At 48.0% G+C, this 27,728-nt stretch overlaps 2 long non-coding RNA genes and 1 pseudogene across 3 annotated transcripts; 2 read left to right on the forward strand and 1 right to left on the reverse strand.

Annotated features, from left to right (window-relative positions):
• Positions 1–18,670, reverse strand: LOC148123397 (uncharacterized). Its single transcript, XR_015738354.1, has 3 exons — positions 18,460–18,670; positions 9,620–9,714; positions 1–291 (listed from the first exon to the last, which is right to left on the reverse strand). It is a non-coding gene; the product is annotated as an uncharacterized LOC148123397 (long non-coding RNA).
• Positions 6,733–9,534, forward strand: LOC148123398 (UBX domain-containing protein 11-like; annotated as a pseudogene). Its single transcript, XR_015734752.1, has 6 exons — positions 6,733–6,757; positions 7,014–7,228; positions 7,456–7,533; positions 8,444–8,558; positions 8,668–8,773; positions 9,526–9,534. The product of XR_015734752.1 is annotated as a UBX domain-containing protein 11-like (transcript).
• Positions 14,303–24,144, forward strand: LOC146896014 (uncharacterized). The gene is made up of 2 exons (XR_015738357.1): positions 14,303–16,792; positions 22,156–24,144. It is a non-coding gene; the product is annotated as an uncharacterized LOC146896014 (long non-coding RNA).
• Positions 24,145–27,728: the final 3,584 nt, after the last annotated feature.

The raw sequence follows: 27,728 nt of genomic DNA on the forward strand, positions 1-27,728 counted from the left end.
TGCACCTTCGCATGTTTATTGATTCGTTTAATTGAACAAACCTAAAGTGTTTATCCTGTTTGACACTGCCAGCCGTTAGGCTTGTGTCATCTGTAAAATAAGACACAGTCCCCACCTGCTCGAGACTGACAGTCTGCAGACACGGAGATACACGCGTGGCTAGACAGCGGGTGTGAAAGTGCAGGGGAGGAGCCACTGCAAGCAGATCTGAAAAGGGGCGGGGCCTGCGAGGATCTAGGCAAAGGCAGAAGGCTCCAACTGCGGAGGACATGTCTGGTTGTGGTGGCGGTTCTGTGAAGAGGGAGAAAGAGAGAGAGAGGTCAGGCCAAGGGGCCTCGCTGTGGGCTCTGTTTGAGGGAGTCTGTGCATGTGGACAGAGTCCTAAAGGAGAGTGTTGGCGACTGGGTGTGGGCAGCCTCGTGGGTGCAGGAAGTGAAAATGGGACAGAAGCAGCCATGTATGTGGAGAGAGGGAACCAAGCAGGTTGAAAGACAGACTGACTCTGGAGTTTGGCAGTAGCAGGAGTTGAAGGCCTGACAGCCTCTGTGTGGGACAGAGGTGGAGAGGAGGCCATGGCAGCTTGGGTTAGGGTGAGCGCCTGAGCTAGAGTACCGAGGGTTGGGGTGGCACTGAGCTCCTCGCTGGGGGTCGTACAACAGAGAGGAGTGGGGCATGGAGGTCGGTAGCTAGAGAGGTGCTGCCTGCTGGGATGGGGGGAAGTCTGGGGCAGTGTGAGCTCAGGCTCGTCAGTATGAGTGGATTTGGGGCTCGGTGGACATCTGTGTAGTTGTGAGTGGGAGTCAAGCTCAGAGGTGAGAGCCTCACTAGCTGTGAATTTGGGTTCTGTCCTTATGTAAGGAGGGGTGGACAAGAGCCATACAAAGGGAGAGTGGTCAAGGCTGGGCACGAGGAACCTCGCAGGTGTGTGGAGGTAGCAGTGGCACAGAAGCAGCGAGAGGAAAACCAGCCGTTGAAAGAAGTGCAGACGGGATGGCGTCAGGGTCCATAGCAGCAGGCAGTTGGTAGCTGCACCCCTCACCCCTGAGTGAGCTGTGGCGCAGAGGAGCTGGCCAAGAAGGGCACACCTTTAGTTCCAGCCCTTGGGAGGCAGAGGTAGGCGGATCTCTGAGATCAGCCCGGTCTACAGAGTGAGTTCTAGGACAGGCAGGGCTCCACAGAGAAACCTTGTCTGGAAACACGCCCCCCAAAATAAATAAAAAGTATTCGCAACTCCTCCTGGGCTGGGGAGGAGATGGCTCAGTCAGTAAAATGTTTGCTTCAAGCATGAGGACCTTTGTTCTGTCCCTAGAATCCATTAAAACAGAAAAAAGGAAAAGCAAAAAGCCAGGAGTGGTTTCATGGAGTTAATCATCCTGGAGTGGGAAAAAAGAGTCAGGTGGATCTCTGGAACTCATTAGCCAGCTGCGGATCCAGGCAGCACCCAGGCCCTTGAGGAAGTGACACCAGCTTGTCCTGTATGTATGGCTCCACATACAAGTGCATATGTGCTTGTGCACTGCTTACACCTAGAACCACAGACATATGAGCTGTGCACACCAAGTCTGTCACGGAGAAGAGGGAGGCTCACTCCTGTGGAGCAGGTGTCCCTGCCACCTCCTCGTGTTAGGCCAGACCCGCACTGTCCCCAGAGCTGCAGTGGCCAGTGCTAAGGAGTTCTTGGGCCACATACTGTGTTAAGTACTTGACGTGAGAGGTCTACTGGGCACAATGAAACAGCTGCTGGCATGTGCCCTCAGAGGGAAGGAGCCCGCTGCTTTAGGGGGTCAGGGGCTTCCACAGTCACAGGCTGGAAGTGGCCGGAGTCTTTTGTCCAGGCTGCTCTGCGCTGAGAACAGCTAGGTTAGACTGGTGCTCTCCATGGAAACTGGGCAGGTGGTGCATACCACATCTCGCTCTTCTGCCCACAGCGGTTCCTCAGTGACTATGGCTTGCAGTGGGTGGGCGAGCCCATGGACCAGGACTCAGAGGAAAAGATAGTCTCTGAAAATGATGAGCGAGACTGGATGAAGGCCAAAAAGTTCTGGAAACCAGGTACAGTAGAGCATCTGCCCTGGCCCCCTTCCAGCAACTCCCTGTTGGCCTAGCACTCTCCTAGAGGCCCTTGGTTTCCAGCCCTGGCCTCTCAGTATTGGGGTGGAGGTGGGGTTGCGGAGTTATCAACACCTTGTCCCTGACCCAGGAAAGCAAGCTGAGGTCTCCCTCCTTGGTCTCACTTGGGTCTCTACCTGCTCATCTGCCAAGGACTACAGAGACCCAAACTTACTAGATATTTGATACTTTTTGTTTTGTTTTGTTTTGTTTTGTTTTGAGACAGGGTTTCTATGTGTAACAGCCCTGGTTGTTCTGGAACTCTTTTTGTAGATCAGGCTGACTTTGAAATCAGAGATCCATAAACCCTGGTGTAGTAGTACACACCTGTAATCCCAGCACTTGGAAGGCTGGGTCAGGAAGATTGAGAGTTCAAGGCCAGCCTATACTACTAGAGGTCCTGTCTGTGTTTGGTTGGCGAGGTGGGGCAGGAGGGGGTGGAGAAGGGTGAAAGCTTGCCCTCTGACTGGAAGCCCCTATCCAGTTTCCAGGGCTCAACCTCCTCCTAGGGTCCCACTGCAGGTTCATGTGTGCATCAGGACATGGGAATCTGGTTTGATAGGCAATGATTTTCATGGGGGTTTTGTTGTTTTATTTTGTTTATTTTTTGGCGACAGAGCTAAGGTTTCTCTGTAGCCCTGGCTGTCCTGGAACTCACTCTGTAGACCAGGCTGGCCTCAACCATGAGATCCGCCTGCCTCTGCGTCATTTTTCATGTTTAATCACTGATATTTAGTGGGGCTCCCAACCCACCTTGTCCTTAGACTTGGGTCCAAAGAGCTGTTTCTGAAATGGGGCCCATTTTCACCTCTACGCTTCGGAATCTAACTCAGACCCTCATTTCTACTCCACCACCTGTTCAGGGGTAGCTTATGGCTTAGGCCAGCCACTTCCCTTCCCTGAGCCTCAAGTTCATCAACAAAATGGGGCGCACATTGTCACCCTCAGGGTTTTCCCAATAGCAAATGAGTCACATAAGGAGGCCCTTGCATGTCATGCTCTTTCCCAGCCTCCAAAGGAAACAAGTGCCCTGGGAACTGTAGCAGCATTCCCAAAGGGACTGTCTAGATGACAACAGTGTGGCTGTCCAAGTGTCCTTTAGACAAAGACTGGATAGGGCTGAGGGCGTGGCTCAGTTGGTAGGGTGTTTATGCATTCCTGGCACCTGGTAAGCAGGGAAGGGTGATGCAGACTTGCAATCTCAACACCCAGGAGTGGCGACAGGAGGATCAGGAGTTAAAGATTGTCCGCAGCTAGGAGGCAGTTCTGAGAACAGCATGGGCTACAGGAGTCCCTATCTCAAAGAACAAACATGGGGCTAGGAAGGTAGATGACTGAGGGCTAAGATGCTTCTCCTACACTTGCTTCTGTCTCAAATTCTAGCCCCTCCGGCAGATCCCCACCACCTGGGCTGCTACTGTACACGTGCCAGCATCTTATGGGAAGGGCTCTGCTGGCATGAGGGGTTCGAAGGCTCAGGCTAGGTGTTCTGGGGACATGCCTGTCCCTGACACACTGTCTTCCACTGTGACAGCCAGGAGCATGCAGCACAGGGCTCGGCATATAGGCCAGAGTATGTGCACCTGTGCAAGAAAGGCCGCGGTGCCTGGTGTATCGCGTACTGTTCAGTCCACTGGGAGAGGGCAGTCCTAGGCTCAATAGCAGGGGTCGGATTGAGGGCTGCAGGCATCGGGACGATTGTGTCCTGGAACCACCACCACCACCACCACCACCACCACCACCCGCCCCCCGTTTCAGAGCATCACTCTGCTTGGGCTCTTCTGGGGAGCAGAGAGCTGGCAGGTCAGTGGCCGGGCGGGGCCTGGCTTGCAGAATTGTGGTAACCATGGCTTTTCCTGATACAGGAGGCTAGGGGTGGGGGTGAGCCATGTGTCTGAGAGCACCTCCAGCACCAAGGCAGCAACTTCGCGGCAAGCCTTCAGGGAGCCCACTGGTCAGCAGTGACCCCACTGTGGGCTCTGTGGCATACACAGCTGCTCCCGTCATTGCTTAGCCCCCAGCCCCTCTAGGGTATAGCCTGAAGGACAGGACTCTAGGACAGTGTTGACACTCTCAGAGCCCAGCAGAGCCACACTCCTGACAGTGGCAGGCAGATACACAGGTGCCCCCATGGGTCGGCTCATGCCCCTAGGACATCCAGCTGGGCCAGGTTAGGGTTCAAGGAGTTCCCAGCAATTGGAAGGCAAATAGTCGCATACAAAATGACAAAGAGTGTGTGACAGGCCCAGGGGATGGGCTCGGGCTACAAAAACCAGGCAGAAGAGCCAGAGGTTCCCTGCAAGGTTCTCAGAGGAGGTGGGCTTGGTGCAGCCTGTGCCCACAGTAAATTGGAAGGCCCAACAGCATCTCCTAAGACAGGGAGCTGTTACTGTCCTCGCTGTACACAAGAGGAAGCTGAGGCAGAGAAGCCTGCCTGCCCGAGGCCGCGGAGCTCACAAGCAACAGCCATGCCAGTGTGGCCCAGGAGGCCAGGGAAGTGGCAAGTGGGGAGACGCTGGGCTGGTACTTGGGAGGGGAGGCATGACCACTGAGAGCTGAGTGAGTCATGCGGTCTCTGCAAGGCTTACATGGAACATGACCCCTCACACGGCCCAATTTCCTCATCCGTTAAATGGGAGCCGTAATACTTGCCTCTAAGAGTCATTAATAGACAGGTCCACTTGCTCTGTGGCCAGGTCAGGGTTCTTACCTGCCCATCCCACAAGAGGGACATGCCCCCTCCTTTGGCTTAAGCCAGACCTGGTACTTGCTTTTTGGCCTGTGTTGCCTTGTGTGGGAGGGCCCACCACACCTCTCTCCAGATGAAGGTTTCTGCTGAACCCCACTGGTGGGGTGTTCACTGATTTGACAGCTGCCCTGTGCTGACCACACCAGGCCCCTCCTGCCCTACTCCCTTTTTCCTGGAGTCATGATTCCTCCCTGGGAGTCCTAGCTTCTCTCTTTTCTTTGTACGTACGGCAGCCCAGCCCAGCCGACCTCCTCTGCCCTCTTCCTGGCCAGGGCCAGGTTTCTTTGACTTCTAGGCAGAAAGTAGACCAGTTCCTCACTTCCTCTGTCTCTCCCTGTCCTAGTCCTTCCCATTCTCCCTTCCCTCCCCATCTTTGAGATAGGCTTTCTCTGTGTAACAGCTGTAGCTGTCCTGGAACTCTTTCTGTACACCAGGCTGGCCTCGAACTCACAGAGATTTGCCTGCCTCTGCCTCCCAAGTGCTAGGATTAAAGGTGTGCACCACCACCACCCTGCCCTCAACTTTTCGTCTATGAAATGCTCTGCCTCTGGTCTCCAGCCTTCTGAAGCAAACTTGCCATCAGTATTTCTTAGCATTGTCCAGTCTGTCCCCTTGCCCTGCCCATCCCATGTCTGTCTTGGCCTTATGGGAGATACTTTCTGGGTTTTTTTGGTTTGTTTGTTTGTTTGTTTTGTTTTTTTTTTGTTCTTAAACTAACTGTAAAGGAAAGCAATGTCATGCCATTGTGGGGCAGGGGGTGTAATGCAGTTGGCAGAGCGCTTGCTTCCCATCCATGAGGTTTACTTCCTAGCATCATGTAACCTGGGCTGCTGGTGCACACAACAGGGAAGACTGCGCAAGCCCAGAGACGGGTAGGCATAGCCCTTCAGGTGGTAGCCAGTGCCAAGGAGAAAGGAAGGCTGGCAGAGGGCCTAGGGCTCATCAACTGCAGAGACAACAGGAAACACAGCCCCTGCACCTGTAGGTCCATTTAGGGGAGAGCCGTTGCATCCCCAACACCATGCCCCACATCCTGCCACAGCCTAGCTGTCCTGGTGAAAAGAGCTTTCACAGAGCCCACAGCCAGATGTGTGCCGGAGGCTTGCTCTCTAGGGCTGGGGCCCCGGCTGGCATCCCTCCTGCCCACCGCCCTTTCTTCTGGCCCCTTCGTGGCCGTCCTGATCATGATGTCGACACCCTCTCCAACTGCACAGCCACGTGTGCAGGCAGCAGTTTCCAGAGGAGCCAGAGCCTGGCAGGTTCTCAGAGTGAGGAGTTGTCACACCTGTGCAGCAGCTGGCCCCGCATCCTGACAGTCATCTACTCCCCCGCCCCCTCCTGACCATGCAGCTGGGTCCTAAGTCCTCTAGCTTGCCAGACGGCCTGAGATGAGTCATTTTCCACTTTTCTGATGCTGTTTCCTCATGCATATAGTGGAGATTAAATAGCCCCTGCCTCCTAGCCTTGGGGTTGGCCCGAGGACCATTTGTACAAGGTAGAGCTGGTGACCAGTGATCGGACATGGATAGTTCAGGCTGTTCCAAGTTAGCCCTCATGTGGCCATTTCCTTGGCACCTATAGCCACCCTGGGAGGCCAAAGCTACTGGCATCCCATTCTAGCCCCGAGCATTGTAGTAAGGCCACACAGGAAGAAGTGCAGAGGCTGGGATTTGAATCCTGAAAGCTTTGATCCGGGGCTGGGAGCTTTGCCAGCCCAGTGCCTGGCACAGATCTAGTATCAAACTTGGCTTTTGGTCTTAATGCTGTGTACATCTAAGAAGCTACCGAACTCCCTCTGGTCTCAGTTCCCACTTCTGACAGTGGGAAGAATATAACCCTTACAGGGTAGGATCCTACATGGAAGAAATGGGATGATGGACATTAAGCCCTTGACCCAAAGTAAGTGCCCTGCTAGGTGTGGTGACACTCCCAGCACTTGGGATGTGGAGGCAGGAGGATCAGAAAGCTTTCAAGACTACAGGAACCAGGGCTCAAATAAACAAACAGTTCAAAGTACGTATTCATGCGTCCCCTTAGGAACTGAGGCCTCTTCTCAGTGTAGGAGGGTCCCCCAGAAGACAGAGCTGCCAGGGAGCCACAGACGCTTATGGGCATCTACTTTTTTTTTTTTTTTTTTTTTTTTTTTTTTGGTCAGGGGATTCTTTAGTACTTCCCGAGGTGGACTTTGACAGACTGATGGCCAGTCTGCAGGACCTGAGTGAGCTGGTGGTGGAGGGAGAGGCCCAGGTGACGCCAGTGCCCGGTGGGGCGCAGCTCCGAACCCTAGAGCCCATCCCACTAAAGCTCTACCGGAATGGCATTATGATGTTTGATGGGCCCTTCCGTCCCTTCTACGATCCCTCCACACAGGTAGGATGGGGTTGTGGGGCCCATGCCTGCTCACCCCCGCTGGGAGACAGTGGAGTCAGCTCACTGCACTAGCTTGCCCTCCACAGAGTACACAGGCCCCACCTCTCCTATCTCAGAGTTCCCAGTATTTCCAGAGTATGATGCTTAGGGTTTGTCAACTAAATAGGTAGCAGGTTTGGCATAGCATGGCATAGCATGGCTACAGAGGCCTGTTCACTCTCTTGCAGTGCTGCCTCGGGGACATACTGGATGGCTTCTTTCCCTCAGAGCTCCAGCGGCTGTATCCTGATGGAGTCCCCTTTAAGGTAACCAGTGGCTCCTCAACCCACCCTTTCCCTGTGTGCTTTGAAGAGACTGGGGATAGCTTGCTCAGGGATCAGCTATCCTTAGAGGGAGCCGTCCACTCCAGGGACCCAATCAGGATGCCCTGCGGAAAGGGGAGGGAGCAGAGTGTGGAGGCTGTCCAGGCCAGAGCTGCCATGAGGCCCCCCAAGCTGAGCAGCAGACTGTGCCCTCTGCTGGCATCTTGAAGGTACAACATTGGCATGAGACCACTACTCTGCCCTCCCCAGGATTCAGGACACCTTGCCATCCTGAGGTTCTAGAGGAATCTATACTGTACAGGGGGCATAGTTTTCTCCAGAAGCTTTGGAAACCACGTGGTTGGGGTGGAAGCGGTTCATGAGTTGCAAACAATGAAAAGAGGCAGGGCTGCCAGGGCTGCGAGGACAGGAGAGGAGCCCATGTGTTGCCAGGGCTGAGTGAGAGGAAGGTTGTCATGGGGACCAGGAGGCAGCAGGTTCCAGAGGCGGGTATCTCCACAGCAAGGGTGTGTGCCATCATGATACAAAGGAGCGTGAGTCATGACTGGGGGTTTTGAGAGTTCTGTGTGGAGACAGCCTTGGAATGGCCTGAACAGGGCAACTGTGGAGACCGCAGTGATAGCAGCTGCCCTGCAGACTAGAGCAGGGCTCTGCCCTGTCCTGACATCATCGCCCGTGTGACCTCCAGTGTGTGTGGGGGGTCGTCAGTACTATGGCTTCAGCTAGCATGAGTAAGAGTGGCGCTTGCAGGAACGGAGCCTGAGGCGGTAGCAGCGACATGAACTGTGGTTCTCTTGGGTTATTCTCGAGGCCTTTGGGCAAATGGGTGGGGGTGAGGTTGCAGAGCTGAGGAGCTGGGTTCCCCACTTCTGTGGCCCTTCCTTCCTGCCAGGTAAGCGACCTGCGCAATCAGGTCTTCCCAGAGGATGGGCTGGGCTCGTTCCTAGGTGAGGGTCGCGTGGTGGGCCGGCAGAAAAGGCGCAAGGACAGGGTGGAGGATACTTCAGGTAAGCTGGGCCCAAGGCTGGCTGGGGGGCTATGCAGAGCAATGCCAGGTGGCCTCTGCCGGCCCTTGCTGTCCCTCCTGGGCCAAGGTCCCCGATGCCCTCTCTGCAGGCTCCAGGATGACTGCTGAGAAATTCCTGAATAGGCTTCCCAAGTGTGTGACATCCGACAGGGAGAGGTGATTGACATCCGGGGCCCCATCAGGGACACCTTGCAGGTGAGGCCTGCCCTAATTCCCCCAACTTTCTCCAGGGGACTTTTTTTTACCAACCTTGGCTCAGCCTACAGTGTCTTTCCTGGAGGCTCAGGCCTATAGGCCCGAGCAAAGGCCAGGATGGCAAGCACACCCCCAGAACTGTATGGTGTCTCTGTGGAGCTGGTGAGGACTCTGTGCTCTACTCCACAGGACAGCTGGGGTGGGGGTGGGGGGATGAGCCCAAGGTCCTGGGCGTGTCCTTGAGCTTGGCCTAGGAGCTCCTTCTCAATTGTCCCACAGGCCTTTCAGATGCCACGAGTTCATTATCTTCTGTCATCACCCCGCTCTTCTACCCAGGTCTCCACCCGAGAAAGGGGTGCCAAGGCTGTCTCCGACTCATCTCCTTTGTCCAAGTTGTCTTGTCCAGTCTGGCCACCCCTCGAGCTCCTGGCTGCAGCCCATCTCCCTAGTCTAGGCTGCAGGGTGTCTCACACCCTTTCTTGTGCTGACCTTCCCACCTCCCTCCTGCTCCTGCTAGTCATGGCCCTCTGCAGCCTTCGCTACTGGGACTGTCTGGGGATTCTTGGAGAAAGTCAAGGCCCTTATGCTGGCCCTGAGCATCTGTTTTGTACCAGTGCCCTCCCCATTTCTAGCCTTCCCTCCCTTCTCTCCTGTCTCACTTGTTTCCTTGCTTCAAGAGCTGTAAACTGCTGCCAGGCTCCTGACCACATCCCTCTTTCAGGTTCTTGTTGGTCAGGATCTTTGTGCCGTAGGGACTGTGAGGGCTACACTGAGGAAAAAAGAAACTGTGTTGAAAAGCAAAAAGAAAGAAAAAAAGAATAGAAAGGCCAGGGAGATTGTACTTACTTTGCCTTCTGTAATTATACCTAGGTGGTATCAGGCTAAAATGAGTTTCTGAGTAAGTAAAAGAAGGATGAAGGCACCAAACAGCATCATAAAGTCTGAAAATGGAGGAAAAAAAGAAAAGTCACCTCAGTGTGATAGAGAGGGCTCAGCGCAAGAATATCAGGAAAAAACACAGCACCAGGTCATCTTTCCAAGGTTCAAGATTACAACTTTGACTTTATGGTAGGGTTGTGATCAAACTTAAGAACCTATGCAAGTTAGGCAAGTACTCCAGTCATGATGATACTCTCAGCAATAGTTAAACTTTTATTTTAAAAAATTGAAATTATTTACTTTAATTTTGTTTATGAGAGTTTTGCCATCTGAGCCCCTGAAACAGGTCGTGGGTCACCAGGTGGTGCTGAGACTCTAACCCGGGTCTCTACAAGAGCAACAAGTGCTCTCAATCACCGAGTCATCTCTCCCATCCCTAGGAAAACTATTTTTTAAAGATTAGTATGCCTAAATATTAAGAACATGGAAACAAAGTACAAATCCAACTCCTTTTCTGTTTGTCCAATCTTCCTTCTGCCACAGAAACTGTCAAATCCTCTACTTCCTACTCCCAGACCTACGGGTAGTGAGATCAGAACAGTTAACACCCAGTTTCTGAGACTTCAGAATGTTCAGGAAGTTCTGGGTATTTCAACTCTACCTTCCTGGTGCTTCCCGCAATACACATCCAAGAAGAAACAAGGTAGATTGAAGTTTGGATAAAGGAAATTTTGAACATCGACCTCGAACACCTGCAAGTTATCAGGAAGTTGTGTAAAAATGCAGAAATAGCTCCTGAATCATTTCCTCTCCACCTCAACTGCCACTGACCCCACACCCTGACTATCCCGCAAACACCAAGACACCACCTTAAACCCTTATGTGGCTGTGATGTAGAAGACATTAGGATACTATATGGGTTCACAGATATGTTATGAGAGCGCCCCAGAAAATATTAGCCAACAGAAAAAAGTATAACTGCCATTTTCAATGTGCATGAGTGTTGGGATCTCTGGTATCTTTATGGGACTCAAATGGAAGGAAAAATATGAATCAGAGGCCGTGGTGGCAGTGAGAAGAACTTTCTGATGCTTCTTTTGGGAAACCACAGGCCAAGAAATTTAAAAGGCAATCACAACCCACTCTGGAAACCAAGTGTGCTTCAGCTCAAGGACAGCAAGGCAGGTCCTGTGTTTACCAAACATCAGGAGTCTGTACATTGGTGGGGAACATTCAGTGGTGCCTCCTGTCTCAGGAACAGTGGCCCCATCCACCTCTGGAGACACCTCAGCACACCAGAAAGGTCATTTTCAGTTCACAGAGACAGAGCTGTTCAAAGAGTCACAAACATTAACAGAGCTCAATCTTCTCATCAGAGAGAGGCAGCACCTGGGACAGAAACAACTTTCAGACAGCGCACACCTTGCCCCTGCCTACTTACAGCTAAGCACAGCATGTGAACTGGAGAACTAAGATGAACACAAACATTCACTCCAGTAGATCCCCAGATCCAACCATTTACAAAGGAGGGACTGGTATGGTGGCAAAGGAAATCGGTAGCTCATCTGACATGGAAGCAGGCATCCCTTTCCTTCTGGATCACACCCAGAAAATAAACTGCATAAGATAGTGTCCTCATCCAAGGGGGGAGCAGAACTCCTTTGTCCTCCAAACTGCTACTGGACAAGGCTGCAGGAAAAAGATGCCTCATTCCTCCTGCTCTTCTGGACTGCCTGGGCAGGGACACAGCCTGTGGCTACCCCAACAGCCTCTCTGCTTTACATCTCTGGCTGCAATGTCACTGTTCCCCGTCTACTACCTTCTGCCGTGTTTATGCTGAGAAGCAGCTAAGCTTCATCTGCAACTCCACACCAGTGCAGAGGAGCCCAGAAAAACCCACCGAAAGGCGTGTCCCTGGAACCCAGCACTGAACACCAAGCCCTGTATGAGATGGTTTCTCTCCCTCCCCCACATTTGTTCCTATCCAGGTGATAAGGACAAGCAGAGGAATGAGACAGCCCACAAAGCACAGAGGGGAAGAAAGAACAGAAGAGGGAAGGGTGAAATGGAAGTAAGAATGAGAGATGACATCTGGAAGGGCCTGCAGGGTCCCCCCACTAAGTGCCTGAACCCCTTCAAGAGCCCAGTCATTTAAAGCACTGACCCTCTTGGTGACTTCACAGAGGAATGAAACCCAAGAAGCCCAGATCCCACTGCCTTCTCCAGCCCAGTCAGCCAGCTCAGTGGGTCTCAAACATCAGTGTTTGAGGAGCCCTGCCTTCAGTTGGTGCAAGGCAACACCCACAGATCTCAATTTTTACAAACGTGAGCCCCATTCTTGGAGAAGTCCTTCCTATCATTAGTAGGACTCTCTCTCTCTCTCTCTCTCTCTCTCTCTCTCTCTCTCTCTCTCTCTCTCTCTCTCGCACACAATTACACACTTGTTGTACCCATATTGCTCCCCACCTCTCCTATCTTAAAACAAAGCAATTAAATGTAGAACGCCAAACTATGTACAACTATTGAGAGACAGCCTGACATCAGGCTCTGACTAGAGCACACCAACTGTGAGGCCTCGGCAAATGATTGTCTTAGTCCCCTTCTCTGTACACTGAGGCTCATCAAATGTCCTTTTGCCACTAAGAGGACCACATGAGAACATTGAGTGTAGCACAGTGTCCAGTAGGCATGTGCTGTGCACACATCTGTTGACTGATGCAGTATGTGAATCTATGAAGCTCATTGCACAGGAGGGCAAATGAACAGAGTGATGAGGGCAAGGAACCTTTGCAGAGCTCAGCATCATCCTTCTAAGGGACTTCCCTTTGTCCTCCTAGCCACACCCCACCTGGATCTGACTCATGGACACTGTGGTCTCAACAGAGCTATCAAATTTACACTGGACTTTATGATTTATAAATAACATTAAAATTTTTATAATATGTATTTTCATTTTCTCCTCTTCCTTGTTACTTTTTTTCTAGGACATCTGGTTTGTTTGGTTTTTTTTTTTTTCAACCCTCCTCTCATTCTCTCCCTGCTTCTCCCTGGTAATTTATGTGTGATGTCGGGCTAAGAATATCTGGTAACATTCCTAAAACAAATCACTCTAAATCACTAAAGAAATGGTTGGGAGAGGCACACAGTCACGTGTCTTATGTCTGGGGACAAGCCTGCAATTCCCATAAAACCAGAGACCCTCTGCGCTCACCCTCTTCTCCCTCAGCCTCCTAGAGCATGGGTCTCTCCTGGCTGCCTGGGAGCTCTGTGGCTAGAGAGCCCATGGGTTCCCCATCCAATATAAGCCAAACTCAGTTCACATCTCAGTCCCAGCCATCTGAACCCTTGTCCTTATCTGATCCACCCCTGAGAGTAAAGCAGACAGCTCAGAGCCACCATTAGCCCTTTCCCTGTGACCGTCTCTTCTTTCCTTCTTAGTCACAAAGACCTGCCAATTCCCAAATGGCCCTCACCGTCCCCTCTGCTACAGTCAGGTGGACTGTCTGTAGAACACAGCTACCATAATGTCCTGAGAAACAGATAAAGAGTTCACTTCCCACTTAAAGCCCCTGATGATTCCCCACTCATAAGAGTCCAAACTCCTCCAAAGCATCAGAATTGGGAGTTTGGATTTCCACAATCTAGCAGGACCCACCTAAGAGGTCCAGAATAAGACCTGTCCAAAATCATCATTCCATTCTCCTACAAGGCAGCCCAGTGGCTGCACATGACTGAGGGTGGAGACTCAGGCTCAGGAGGATACACACATCTCACTGAAGAAAAGCAAACATCACTGACAGTCACGCAGTCATGCTCTGAGTCTAGAGTTCATCTTCAGTCTCATCTTAAAGAAGTCACAGCTAAGGCCTAGAGAGGCAAATCTACTCAATTCAAGGTCAGAACTCAGTAGGCCAGGTCCTGACCCCCAGCTCTTGTTTCATCTGCCAAGTCTGAATGACTCTCCTCTGCAAAAGGTCAGGGATCCCCACAGCTTTCCCTTTGACTGGACACTTCACCCCACCCCCACACCTGCAGAGAGAGCTAGCCCAGAGGAACAGAACAGGAAGAAGTGAGCTTGGGCACTGCTTCAGGACCAGACACAAGGCCTTTTGACGCTGAAAAAAATAGACCATCGTCCCATGGGTGTTATGGTTAATTGTCACTTTAAGAGACAAGCCACGCCCACTCCCAGTGACCCCTCTGCCCTTTCTTGCCATCTTGATTCTCACTGTTCCCTTTGGGTGTGCACACTCGCACCCTCTCTTCCACTCCCTTTTCTGTCTCTCTCTTCTTCTTCTCTTTCTTCCCCCCCTCTAAGTAATAAATATCCAATTATATTCTGTACAATGTGTCTGTCCATGTGCCTTCTACCTGCCGCCTGCTCACACACCTGGGCTTGCTGGGACCAGCCTGCCCGGGACCAGCCACTGCTCGGGACCAGCAGCCATCTCTGCCTAGGACTGACTGCTCTATGGGCCCGCTGCCTACTGCCGCCAGGAATCTTGCAGCATTTTCAGCAATTGGTGCCTTGACTCGGATAAGTGCTCCTGCCCGGAACTCCTCTCGCAGGGTCAGGATCCTGAACCAGGGTTTTTTTCCACTCCCACCACCACCACCGGGTTCCTGCCTTCAATCAGTGAGTATCCCCCCCCCCCCCCCCGTTCTGCTATGGTTGCTTCCCTTGGCTGGAATCCTGTTTGGACTGACCCGGGGTTAGCCAGCCCGTATTTTAGCACTGTACACTCCCCATGCAGTGCATTCCACTGGAGGCCCAGGGTCCCCCAGTTTCTTCATCTCCTTTTTTCATTTCTTTACTTTTTCTTCCCTCGTCATAATACCACTCAGAGTGGCCCCAGCCTCTCTGGTTTCTGAGTCACCCTGAACGACCAGATCCAGCCAGGCCATAATACCCCACTCACGGCCCGAGAACGCTCTTTGACAAGTCCTGGGTGTTCGCACTGATTTGCACCCATTCCTGTTATAGGCCTTTGGGTGCCACTGTTTCACGAGTTTTCATGATTCTGGCTGTGGGTAGCAACCACACATGTCAGCTCCCTGGCTTTTTTAAAATTTCAGCTGGCATTTTCAATTCCACCCATGGCATGGTGCAGTTTTCTCGGTTCCAGCCTTTTGCCCACCTCTGCGGCTTGTGGTATAGCATGGTGGCTCAGCGGATCATACCTTTAGGTCCCTCTTATTAAGCTTAAAAATCTTTACATCTCAAAAAATTGTGGCTTTTTTCATATAACACATGGCTGCCGCAATTTTGACTGGGTTCAGGTGACTTTGCCACCATCTTGACTGAGAGCCAGGTCACGTGACCAAGCTCTCCCATCTTTACTTAAGTATACCCTGCCTTGTCTCCCGGTTTGCACTAAAATCCTCTTGTTGACTCTGTTACATGTGTTCTGTACAGTGGCATGCCTTTGGTAGGGCCCATCAAAAGCATCCACGTTGCCCAATTCCTGTTCACTCTTTCTGTGTATAATAATTGTTCATTACATCTCATTTCAGACTACAAAATCATAAGTCTCATGTTTTAAACTGGTATGTACTTTTAAGTCTCTTACAAAAATGCCTGATATTTAATACAACCCTCATTTAAAATATATTAAGCTGTTCTCTACTATTGTCAGTTCTGTCATTATATTGCAAGTAGTTTTTTCTTCTTTCTGCCTTTTTACGAGTGTAAATCTTACCTGTTAAGAGCCAGTACAGTCAAACTCAGACCTAACCTTCCAGACAGATTCTATACTGCAGTTATACCTAATTAACAGCCCTCAACTGCTCAGAGATCTGGGGAATGTGATATTTAAATATTCAGTTATTAAAAACTTTTCACAACAAAAACATACAGGTTGGCTCCTAGCAGCAGCTCTCTATTTCCTCCACAGAAGAAAGAAGACAAACGGTCACAGAACAACGTTCATCTGCAGTTCACTTCAACTGCCAAGCGCTGGCCATTGGACAAAACTGCCTTTCATCTAAACTAAAGATCTCCTGACATGGACAGAATCGCTGGAATCGACAGCCTAGCTCCTCAGGTCAAGGCAGGGCTGTCTTCCTATAGATTTCTTAGCCCACAGGATCTCTTGGGGCCTGACAAGCCCTGTGCTAAACAGCAAATGGCAAATGCAACCTTCAGAGATCATGGAGGACCCAAAAAGAGTAGCTCTGGGTGCCAACCAAATAAGTTCTCTGTCATTTTTTAAATCAATAACTCAAGTAAAATCTTATCCTTCTCAAAGATCTCTGATACATTTTGATCGCTGAGAGGTTTTGCCAGGTACCTCATCAAACAAATTTCAGATCAAATTTCTCTCTTATGCTGCCTTCCATAGTCTTAAAAAATACTTTTCATTGTACAAAATATGTCACAGTACAAAATATGCCACAGTCATTATGTGTCTAAAACTTCTGTTTTCACAAACCCAAGGAATTCTTGTGAGTTTCAGGGAGCCGAATTAAAGGATCTACCTTAAACAGGTCAGATACATCCCCCTCAATTCCCTGGTCCTAATTTTTTTTCCTTAATTTAACTTTGTTCTTTGTTCTGCCAATACCTTAAACAGGTATAAGAGACTCCAAACATTTCCATGCCACAAACACTGGACAGGAACAAAGAGACCACCTATGCCAGGATGTGGCCAACACCTAGCCTTCTCAGATCCCCCCTTCAAAGACAATGCCCACAAATAAGCCGGAAGCAGTCTTGAGAATCAGCTGCCTCAATTCCATCAACCTGTGGTATCTAATTTCCCAATTTTTATTATAAAAAAGAGCTGGGAATGTTATGGTTAATTATCACTTTAAGAGACAAGCCACGCCCACTCCCAGTGACCCCTGCCCTTCTCTCGCCATCTTGATTCTCACTGTTCCTTTTGGTGCACACATTCGCACCCTCTCTTCTGCTCCCTTTTCTGTCACTCTCCTCTTCTCTTTCTTCCCCCCCCCAAGTAATAGATATCCAATTCTATTCTGTACAATGTGTCTGTCCAAGTGCCTTCTACCCGCCACGTGCTCACACTCCCGGGCTCGCCTGGGACCAGCCTGCCTGGGAGCAGCAAATGTTCGGGACCAGCTGCTCTATGGGCCCGCTGCCTACTGCCGCCGGGGATCTTGCAGCATTTTTAACAATGGGTAAGACCAAACCATAGCAGGAGCTAGAAAACCAGTTTCTTTGTACCCAGAGCCATGAACTGTAAGAGCAGAGGTTGGAGAAGGGGAGAAAAGGCTGGGTCCTTTAAGAATAGAGCAATCACAACAGGCTCTACTCACCTGCCCCACCCCTACCCCATACCCTGGTTTTGCTGGATTTGGGTTTATTTTCCCTCACTTAGTTCCCCACATGGCTTTGTGAGTCTCTCAGGATCTCGGAAAACTGGGAAAGGTGTGGCTTCCTGGAGGACAGAGGAGTCAATGAAGCATCAAGGAACTGGACAGCTCCATCAGCAGGCTTTTAGAGAGGTTGTTTTATCACTGCCTTACTTGCCAGGGAAAGGCAACAACAACAACAGCCCTGAGCTGCAAACCTCAGCAAACTGGGAGGAGCCTGTCTGGAGACTGGGTGCCTGCCTACCTCAGCAATGCAGGAGACAGTCTGGGGGGAGCACAAGAGGCTGAGCCCGAACCAGGATTTCAGAACTTCCTCCCATGCCAGCAAGTGCAAAGCCACTGGACATTGACTCCAGGTTGCTATAGCATGTCAGTTCACCCGACAAAAAGCTACAGATCATTTTCTTTGATGACATTCATGCGATGAACGATTCAGACAGGCAAGATCTACTTAAGTAAGGACAAAGACTTCCCCTCCTCCACCTGCCACAGTCTTCCTCTGGTCTTTGAACTCATTCCTATCATCAAACGATAAATTTCAGAGACCCAGGAGATGTTCCTGAGGTGCACTGAACACGTCTCTACTTACATGATGGGAACCAAATATAAAATCAGAAGAGGAAACAACTATTCCCATATGCTAACCCCTGGAACACGAAGACTACAGGCATTCATTCCCCAGTTCTTACAGTTTCAAGTGAGTCTCTAGGGAAAAATCAAGGCTTCAAGAAGAATTTTAAGAAAACTTTGCAGGTTGAGGGGTGAATCTGACTCTGCCTGCTACAACTCCTGGAGCTTTCTGCGTACCTTGGCCCATAGCTCCTTCAATTTTCAGAGTCAGGGACAGGCGGCAGACAATTCCTTATGCTTTCTTGTCTGTGCCTGACTTACTTTCAGAGACCCTCTTAACTTCATTTGAACCACTGATGTATCCAGGAAGATTTCTATCCCAAGATACGGACTTCATTGCATTTGAAATTTCCTACTCATCAGACAGACAGCATTTCCAGGTTCCAATGGCTTCTGTATTGTAATGGCAGCCATTATTGTACCTAACACAAATGGCCTGTCTTTCTTTCTTTTTTTTCTTTTTTGTTTTTGTTGTTGTTTCAAGATAGGGTTTCATTGTGTAGCCCTGGTTGTCCTAGAACTCGCTTCAGACCAGGTAGATCACAGAGATCTGCCTGCCTCTATCTACTGAGTGCTGGGCTTAAGGGCCTGCACCACCACTGCCGACCCCACGGTACCCTTTCTATTCTTCACCAGGGGCATAAACTCATATGCTTTCCTCCTCTACCTTTCACTTGACTGAATGGTAGAGAAAGAGAACAGACTTGGAGGCAATGCTCTGTAGCTCTGGCCGGATGACCCTGGGCAGAACCTTCACCTCCTCCATCTCAGCTGTAGCACAAGGGTCATTCTTACTGCATCAGAAGGTGACAGGAAGAGAGTAAATAAAACCACACACTTGCCTGGGCTGTGATCGTCCCCCATAAGCATCCTTGTAGTCCTCTCCTCTCACCATTCAGTTCTCTCTTTTTCCCTTTGCCTTTAACGACATCCTTGGCCTACCCTGCCATGAGGCACAGTCCTGCGTGCTCCCTTCTGTTCTGACTCTGCTCCAGTGTTTTCTCCAGGGAGTCTACTGTCATCTCAGGTTGCCCAGTGTGTTTATATGAGGGAATCCAGCTTTAAGAAGTTCTTTTTATGTTCAAATAAAACACATGCTCTCTCTGCTTACATACACCAGCCCCAAACCTGTTCTGGTGCACACATCCATTTCCTTATTGGAGCCTTCTTCAGTCCTTCTCTTTACACCTTATAAATGAGGGCATTACAAAGAAAAAATTAATGACTCTGGCCTCAATAATGAATTCTCTTTGCCAGATGAATGGTCTTTGCAAGGCATTCCCTGAAACCTGTGTCTAGGCCTGACAAGCCTATATGATTTCAGGGTATACACCAAGACCTCCAGGAGATTACAACTGTTTCCACACCCCTCACAACCTCCTTTTGGCAAAGGTATTTTCCTAGAACTGCCTAGTGAGATCTGGAACGTCCACCTCCCTGAACCATTTCAACCCCAGCTGCCCAGCCAATGTTCAGCTGCAAGCAACCATTCCAGCCTAGACACCCGGGCTGGCAGCTTTGCTGTTCCCATAATCACAACTGCTCACAGCCAGCCCTACTGTGTGCAGTTCCTGCCTAAGGCTCTGCACGGAACTGCAGATCTCTCAAGAAGATCTGTTGTCATGCCCATTTTTACAGCCTGAAAAAGTCAAGATGGAGGAGTTAAGCAATGTGCCCAATGTGGACAAATTCTGTAATTTAACTTCATCTTCACTCAATCTGGGCAGAGGGAATCTTAAAATTTTCTGTAGTCTCCTAAACAAAATCCATATTCCAGAATGATTTTTGCCCCCCCTTCAGATTTAACAAACACCTGCCTCCTAACACCACCTGCACAATTTCAGGCCCTGTATTTAACCTGTGTTCATGAATGATTAGTCTTTTTTAGGAAATTGTAGGACCAGGTTCCCTGCCCTCATAAGAAGTCATTTTTACTGAATTGTTATTTGCATGGCCATTCTCAGACCATAAAACAGATAAACGAGAAGAAATGCAATAAGGAAGCAGAAAGAGGGAGAGTTCCTGGAAGAATCATAAGGAGGATGAGACTCCAAAGCCGATGTTTGTGACCTTGAATAATGGCAGCCCTGCCTGTCCCTTTCCATGCCTCTTGGCACCTGACTTCCTTCTCAGCTGTCCCTATGGCCTCACTTTCATAGACCCAAGGAGTGGAGGAGGCAGAAAGAAATTCATGAGAGAATTGACTCACATATGTACACTTCCCCTGTGCCAGAACAGGATTAGTAAAAAGGTTGTCATGCAGGATGCCTAAGTTAAGAACAGTTAAGGAGCTGTACTTCCTAGAAACTATGACGTTATCTAAGACCAGAAGTGGGTCCTTGCCCTTAGGAACTTACATCTCTCCCTTCTCAATGGGTTGGGTTACATTCCCCTTCCAGTAGGTCTCTTGTTTGCTGAGTTATATTCAAAAAAAGAGAAAAATCTCAGTTGGATTCCTTAGAGTCCCAAGCATTCCATTCCATTCTGATGTAGGTGGGTCTTCTGTATTTCTGTTGCTTTCATTGGTTAATTAATAAAGAATCTGCTTGGCCTGATAGGTCAGAACATAGGTGAGTGGAGTAGACAGAACAGAATGCTGGGAAGAAGGCAAAGAGGCAGAGAGCCACCTGCCATGAAGCTGCCAGGTCAGACATGCTGAATCTTTCCCAGTAAGCCACGACCTCGTGGTGTTGTACAGGTTATTAGAAAAAGGTTGACTCAATATGTAAGAGTTAGCCAATAAGAGGCTAGATATAATGGGCCAGGCAGTGTTTAAAGAATACAGTTTCCATGTAATTATTTCGGGTAAAGCTAACTGGGAGCCGGGTGGCAGGAAGCGGCCCGCTGCTCCTTTTAACAGAGTGGGGCCCAATGTGGTAGCAAAATCCACTTAAAAACCTGAGAGAGCTTAAAAGTAAGGGAAAGAGAGTTTAATACAGCTTTTGCTGTTTGCTCTGGTGCCGTCGAGAGATTTCCTGATTCAGCAACAGCAGGGGGGGGGGGGGAGAGAAGCTGCATCGTTTCAAAACATGGCTTCCTGGGTCCTGCCGCCAGTGCAAACCCCGGCTATGAAGCATTTCTGGTCCCAGATGTTTGTGTGCCCGCTTGGGGTCAGGAACAAAGTAGCTGAGATCTGAGATCATGCCCATGGCTTGGCTCTTCCTGCCTGAGTAAGCAGTGGGATCAGGACTACTAGAACGTGGCAGTTTTGAAATACCAGTTTCTGGGCTGTGCCGCCATTGTAATCTCTTTCTGGCTCCTGCAGGAGACAGAGCTTTTGAATGGAACATTTGGAGTAAAGTGCTACGATTTGTTTGATGGCAACTAGACTCGCTGTGTGCCTAAAAGGGGGTCATTGCGTGCTGCAGCTCAGAGACACAAGTGCCTCCGCCATGCTAGCAGTGCAATGTGCAAGGCTCAGAGGCACGAGAGGCTCTGCCATGTTGGGCTGGGTGGGGCAAGCAGGTAGTACCTGTTTTTGACCAAGGAATGTCACAGCTTAGATTATTAAGTGCTTAGTGATTTAAAAATGCAAAACAAAAATGCTCCTGGATAGTAAAACATTACAGATTCACAATAGGACAGATTCAGACATAAAAGACCTCTAAATGGGTCATAGTGTTGGATGACTGTACATAGGCTTGGGAGAGAAAAAAAAGAAAAAGAATATAGAAAATAAAGTTAATGCCTTTTAAAAAAAAAGGGTAAAGTCTTTAAAGAGACAGAGTACAGATAGTTATAGATTAAAAGTAATAAAAATAAGCCACGAAAAAGTGGAAAATTCACAGAGAGTTTGGATTCTGTGTATTATTGTTTTTTCGTTAATTTTTTTGACTGTGAAGGAGCTAAGTACAGAGAGACATTTCATTATATGCGCTGCCAAGCTAAACCAGAATGGATATAAGGATATTATGACTTCAGAATTTGGATCTAAGAATATGATACTTTGGAAAAGAGATTCTTCTTTTGTTTTCACAGAGAATGAGACCCTGTGGATTGCTTCTATCCCAATATGGTATGATAGACCACAACATCCTGAAAGGTTGCCGTGAACACCTTCAGAAAATTACTTCACTCAACTGCAGACTGAGATGAAGCTAGCATACAGGTTCATGAAAGACCTAATTAACAACGCCCCCATACAGCAGGAAGAAGTTTGGAGAGAAATAACTGCGCCCATATTCCCAAACATTGTTTATAAATGTTCTTTTACATTTAAAGGGGGATATGATATAGATATGAATAATTTGCATTGGTATGGATTTTAAGGTCAATTTTGTTTTATATATATGTGTGTGTGTGTGTGTGTGTGTGTATGTATGTATTTCTGATCTTGATTAAGGTATTGTGATTATGTATATCATTTAAAAATGTAATGTATAATTAGGAAATATAGGTTTTTAATGGATAATCATCAATAATAGACAAGCTTGTAGTCATGTTAGATTTTCTAGATGTGGTTAGATATATTTCAGATAGGCATTCTTCATATATTTCAAAGACTACAGAATATGACATTTAATATTTTAATAACTTAGGGCTTTTCATGACAATGAGACATGTCTGCTCCTGGCAGCACCAGCTACTTCAAGAGGAAGATGGGCATCAAAGAGGTTCCTTATGGAGTTTGATAGCTGCTACATCCACGGCTGTCTCGCCAGTGTAGCAGAAATGCTGACGGGATGGGCAAATATTGCCAGAGGATCAGGATCTGTGCTTCTCGGAGTTGAGTCCTGGGCTGCCCCGTGGCAATCAGTTGTGGTGTAATGCCACCTGAGTCGCCATACTGACTCGACCTGGCTGTCCTTGGAGCCATATGTCTGTCTTTTCCCTTGTCTGTGTGTTCTTTGTGATTCTTGCATATTGCTAACAGATCAGACTATTCCAGGCAGTTGCAGATACAAACAAGACTGCTGAGGACATTTTTGAATTCTGCTCCACTATTTATTAAAACCTTAAAAAAGTAGCCAGTTCTGGGAATTGGCAGAATCATCATTAGGACAATTCCTTGATGATGTGGAACAAAAGGAGTTAATTTTACTAGGAAAAACCTTAGAAGCTTTAGGCATTTGCCTGAGAAATATGTACAGTTGTAAATAGAAGGCCTATGAAACCTTTCTTGTGGGAAGAAAAAGACCTAACCTAAGCTGACAATATCTGAGCCTGAGAATTGAGAAGGGAGGAGAGTTGAAGTTAGTGATATAAAGTAAACTTCAGAGAGATTCAATACTATGTATTAGAAATTTCCTAGCAGAAAGCTTTCCCAGGGAGATAGTAGCCTTTTTCTTTCTCACCCAGGCACACAAGGTCACTTAACTCAAACCAACCAGCCACCTGCAAGCTGATAAAGATGGTCTAGCTCAAGGGCAGTGATCTCCATGAAGGCAAGAGGAGTTTGTTTTGTAAAGTGTGAGAGAGCAGAAGTCCTTGTGCCCAAGTCAAAGCACCTTCAAAGATTCTTTTTGTAAACTGTTTTATGCTGTTCTTTTCTGTTCTATGATTTGATGATGTATGCCTTTGCCAAGTTCTTTGATTGTAAAAAGAAATATATAATCCTGCACTGAAGTAAGTAAATTGCAGCAGCATTTTCAAAAATACATTGAGAGTGACTGTCAATTTCCTCCACCGTATCCTGATTTCTCCTGTGCCTTCGTCCTGATTCCCTGACGGTCTGAGTGGCTCCCCTGAGCCGGTCCGTAGCAGATAGCCATTTGGGCAAGAAACTGCTCTTGCCTGAACTGATGCATAGACTGGACACAAAAAACCCACAGAGAGAGGACTGCTTGAACTTGCCTAAAGGTGAGATGGTCTTTCGGGTTCCTGATTCATGAAAGAGTCTATGAGACATTCTGCAGGACACAGCAAAAAGTGACTGAACTGTCTTTGAAATTTCCTGCTTCATGGAAAAGTCTGCTGGATACTATGGGCCTGAAGGCTGAAGATGGATGCCCCAACAGTACAGAGGAACTTTGGGCAGGGAGATGTCTCTGTCATTTCTAGAGTTTTGGAAGTTGCTTATTTCTTATTTACTTAGATAATATTATATCCATCTGGAGTCTCTGGTGGAGTTGAAGAATGGTTAGTTTTATAATTTTCCTTCGTTATGATAAAAGATAAAATAGATATAAATATTGCAACTCTAATTCTTGCTTTATAACTGTTTGTTATATGTAATTTTACTACGTTAAAATGAAAGCCTTTCTTTTTTGTTTAAACAGAAAAAGGGGAAATGATGTAGGTGGATCTTCTGTATTTCTGTTGCTTTCAATGGTTAATTAATAAAGAAACTGCTTGGCCTGATAGGTCAGAACATAGGTGGGTGGAGTAGACAGAACAGAATGCTGGGAAGAAGGCAAAGAGGCAGAGAGCCACCTGCCATGAAGCTGCCAGGTCAGACATGCTGAATCTTTCCCGGTAAGCCACGACCTCGTGGTGATGTACAGATTATTAGAAATGGGTTGAATCAATACGTAAGAGTTAGCCAATAAGAGGCTAGATATAATGGGCCAAGCAGTGTTTAAAGAATACAGTTTCCATGTAATTATTTCGGGTAAAGCTAGCCGGGAGCCGGGTGGCAGGAAGCGACCTGCCGTTCCTTGTTACTACACCATTCAAAAGGGTCTGTCATTTTAGTGATGAGCAAGGCACAAAACAAAGATTAAAGGCCATGCAGGATTTTGATAGCAAGAAACTTTAACCAAGCAACCATGAGAAACAACCTACAAATTGCCTCTAGGGACCCCTGAACTATAATAATGAAAATGAAGGAGCCTAGCAATAGGACCTTTCTGTTTGTGCTGCATCTAAAGGTCACCATGGCTCTCATCATCACAACCTTGGCCCTTATCTCCGAACCAGTATTCAGACATATACATACATATTCATGAGCTTGCTCGTCCCTTCCTTCCTTCCTTCCTTCCTTCCTTCCTTCCTTCCTTCCTTCCTTTCTTCCTTCCAAACAGAATCTCATTATGTAGCCCTGGCTAGCCTGGAATTCAATATATAGACCTGACTGGCTTTGAACTCAGAGAGAATTCAGGAGACGGAACAGGAAGACAGGGGCCCTTCAGGACATAAAATGTGGGTCAGGACTGACTGCAAATTAAGGAGCAGAGGGCCAATCTAGAGGGCCTATGAATGGTACACTCAGGAACCTGAACTCAATCTATAGATTACAGGAATAGCTGGAAATTTGGATAAACAGCATTTCAGAAAACAAAATTTACCTGTTTTTTTTTTCAGTATTATAATGCAAGTTTGAGTTTAAAGAAGGGGTTCTGAACTTTGACAATGCATTAGAATGATGTGGAAGATTTTTGCCTATTTTTTTCAAGAAAGAATTTTTCTGTTTAACAACCCTACTTGTCCTTGAACGTGCTCATGTAGATCAGGCTAGCATCGAACTCACAGAGATCCACCTACCTCTGCCTACTGAGTGCTAGGATTAAAGGCCTGTGTCATCATCACATTTTTTTAATCCAGGGTCTCTAGCCCAGACTGGCCAAGAACTTGCTATGAAGCCAAAGATGACTTTGATCCTGCTGACCTCACCTTCAGTGGTGGGATTTCAGGCATGCGCCACTGAACCCAGTTCATGTGAAGCTGTGAGTTTGGGGATCAAGTCCAGAGCTGCACATATGCTAGACACCACACCCTCTTGCTTAATATTACTATTCTCACCAATGTTTATGGATTTGGATGTTTTCCCTGCATGGGTGTCTGTGCACCTGAAATTCTTTTGTTCGTGCCTAATGCTTATTGTTTCTTGATATAAAAAGGCGGAGTTTGGGAACCACCATTTGCCACAGCCTTACAAGTTCATCTCTGGCTGTGGTCTCAGCTAGCTGATAAGTTTTTTGTGCCCCATGGAAATTTATTTTTTTGTTTTGTTTTGTTTTTTTCCTGGAATAAAGTTTGCTTCTGGTGTAATAGACTTTGGTCGTCTGTCCCCAATTTTTGTGTGACCCCTGTGGACCTAAAATTTTTGGTGCCGAACCCAGGACCTCATGCAAATCTGGTCCTGGGGGGACACCCCAGTCTCTGGCAGACTTTACTGTACTGTTTTTATCAATTGGTAAATTTCTGGGTTTCATCTGGTGTCTAGTGTCTGGACAATCTGGGGCTCAAAGGAGATCTGGTGAACAGGCTTCTAATCTCTGAGCCAGAGGAAAATAGGGGAAGTTTTGATTCCTCCCCCGCACAAGGGGTTATGACACTTTGGGACTGGTACGGGGTCACATGATCCAATGCACAGCATCTCCCCATCTGTGACTGCCGAGTTTATGTACCCACGTTTTTGTTTGCTTGTTGTCAGTCTCCTTGTTGTGGTTATGAATGAAGTAATTTCCACTATGGGAAAAGCTTCTTCTAAATCTAAGGCTTTCCTGGGTCTTGTCCTCTCTGAGTTCCAGAACTTCAAGGATACTGCTGCAGTCCCTGCCACCCATGTGAAATCGGGGCAACTCAAGACCTTCTACTCCCTAGAGTGGCCAGCCTTTGAGTTGACTGGCCTCCTGCAGGCTCCTTTGATTTTTTTTTAAATTGTTTTTGTTGAACTATATATTTTTCTCTATTCCCCGTCCTTCCTTCCCCATCCCCTTCTACCCTCTCCTATGATCCTGATGCTCCCAATTTACTCAGGAGATCTTGTCTTTTTCTCCTTCCCATGTAGATTAGATCCATGTATGTCCCTGGCTCAGGTCTGCTCCCTCTGCAGTTGCTCCCGTGTATCTGCTTCTGTGGAGGTTGCTGCCTCAGGCCTGTTCCTGCCAATGTTCCTGGCTTAGGCCTGCTCCTGTGGGGGACCCTGGCTTGGGCCCAGTTCCACAGAGGTCTGTTGCTCTGACCTGCTCCCTTGGTGGTTGCTTCCTTGTATCTGCTCACACAGAGGTCTCTGGCTTGGGCCCATTCCCGCAGATGTTCCTGGCTCAGACCGGCTCCACAGAAGTCTGTGACTGGGAACTTCTCCCAGGGTGCTCGCTCCCTTGTACCTGTTCTGGCAGAGGTCACCTGCCCAGGCCTGCTCCTGTGGAAGTTCATTACTTTTTTTGTTTTTTATATTTTTATTGACTTTTATTGATCTCTACATTTTTCTCTGCTCCCCTCCCTGCCTCTCCCCTTACCTTCAAACCTCTCCCAAGGTCCCCATGCTCCCGATTTACTCAGGAGATCTTGTCTTTTTCTACTTTCTACTTCCCATGTAGATTAGATCTATGTAAGTTTCTCTTAGTGTCCTCATTGTTGTCTGAGTTCTCTGGGATTGTGATTTGTGGGCTGGTTTTCTTTGCTTTATGTTTAAGAACCACTTATGAGTGAGTACATGTGATAATTGTCTTTCTGGGTCTGGGATACCTCACTCAAAATGATGTTTTCTAGGTTTATCAATTTGCCTGCAATTTCGAGACGTCATTTTTTTTCCTGCTGTGTTCTACTCTATTGTGTAAATATACCACATTTTCTTTATCCATTCTTCACTTGAGAGGCATTTAGGTTGTTTTCCAGTTCTGGCTATGACAAACAATGCTGCTGTGAACATAGTTGAGCACATTTCTTTGTGGCACGATTGAGCATCCTTTGGATCTATACCCAAAAGTGGTAATGCTGGGTCTTAAAGAAAGTTGTTTCCTAATTTTCTAAGAAATCACCACACTGACATCCAAAGGAGCTGTAACAGCTTACATTCCCACCAGCAATGCAGAAGTGTTCCCTTAACCCCACAACCCCTTCAGCATAAGTTTTCATCAGTGTTTTTTATCTTGGCCATTCTTACAGGTGTAAGATGGAATCTCAGATTTGTTTTGATTTGCATTTCTCTGATGACTAAGGATGTTGAGCATTTCCTTAAGTGTCTTTCAGCAATATTAGATTTCTCTGTTGAAAGATCTCTGTTTAGATCTGTACTCCATTTTTCAATTGGATTATTTGTTCTTTTGATGACCAATTTCTTGTGTTCTTTGTATATTTTAGAGATCAGACCTCTGATGTGGGGTTGGTGAAGATCTTTCCCCATTCTTCAGGCTGTCATTTTGTTTGTTGCCTGTGTCATTTGCTTTACAGAAGCTTTTCAGTTTCAGGAGGTCCCATTTCTTAATTATCACTCTTAGTGTCTGTG

This window comes from Myodes glareolus, chromosome 1 (assembly GCF_982192425.1).
Source record: "Myodes glareolus chromosome 1, mMyoGla1.1, whole genome shotgun sequence".
NCBI classification, from domain to species: domain Eukaryota; kingdom Metazoa; phylum Chordata; class Mammalia; order Rodentia; family Cricetidae; genus Myodes; species Myodes glareolus.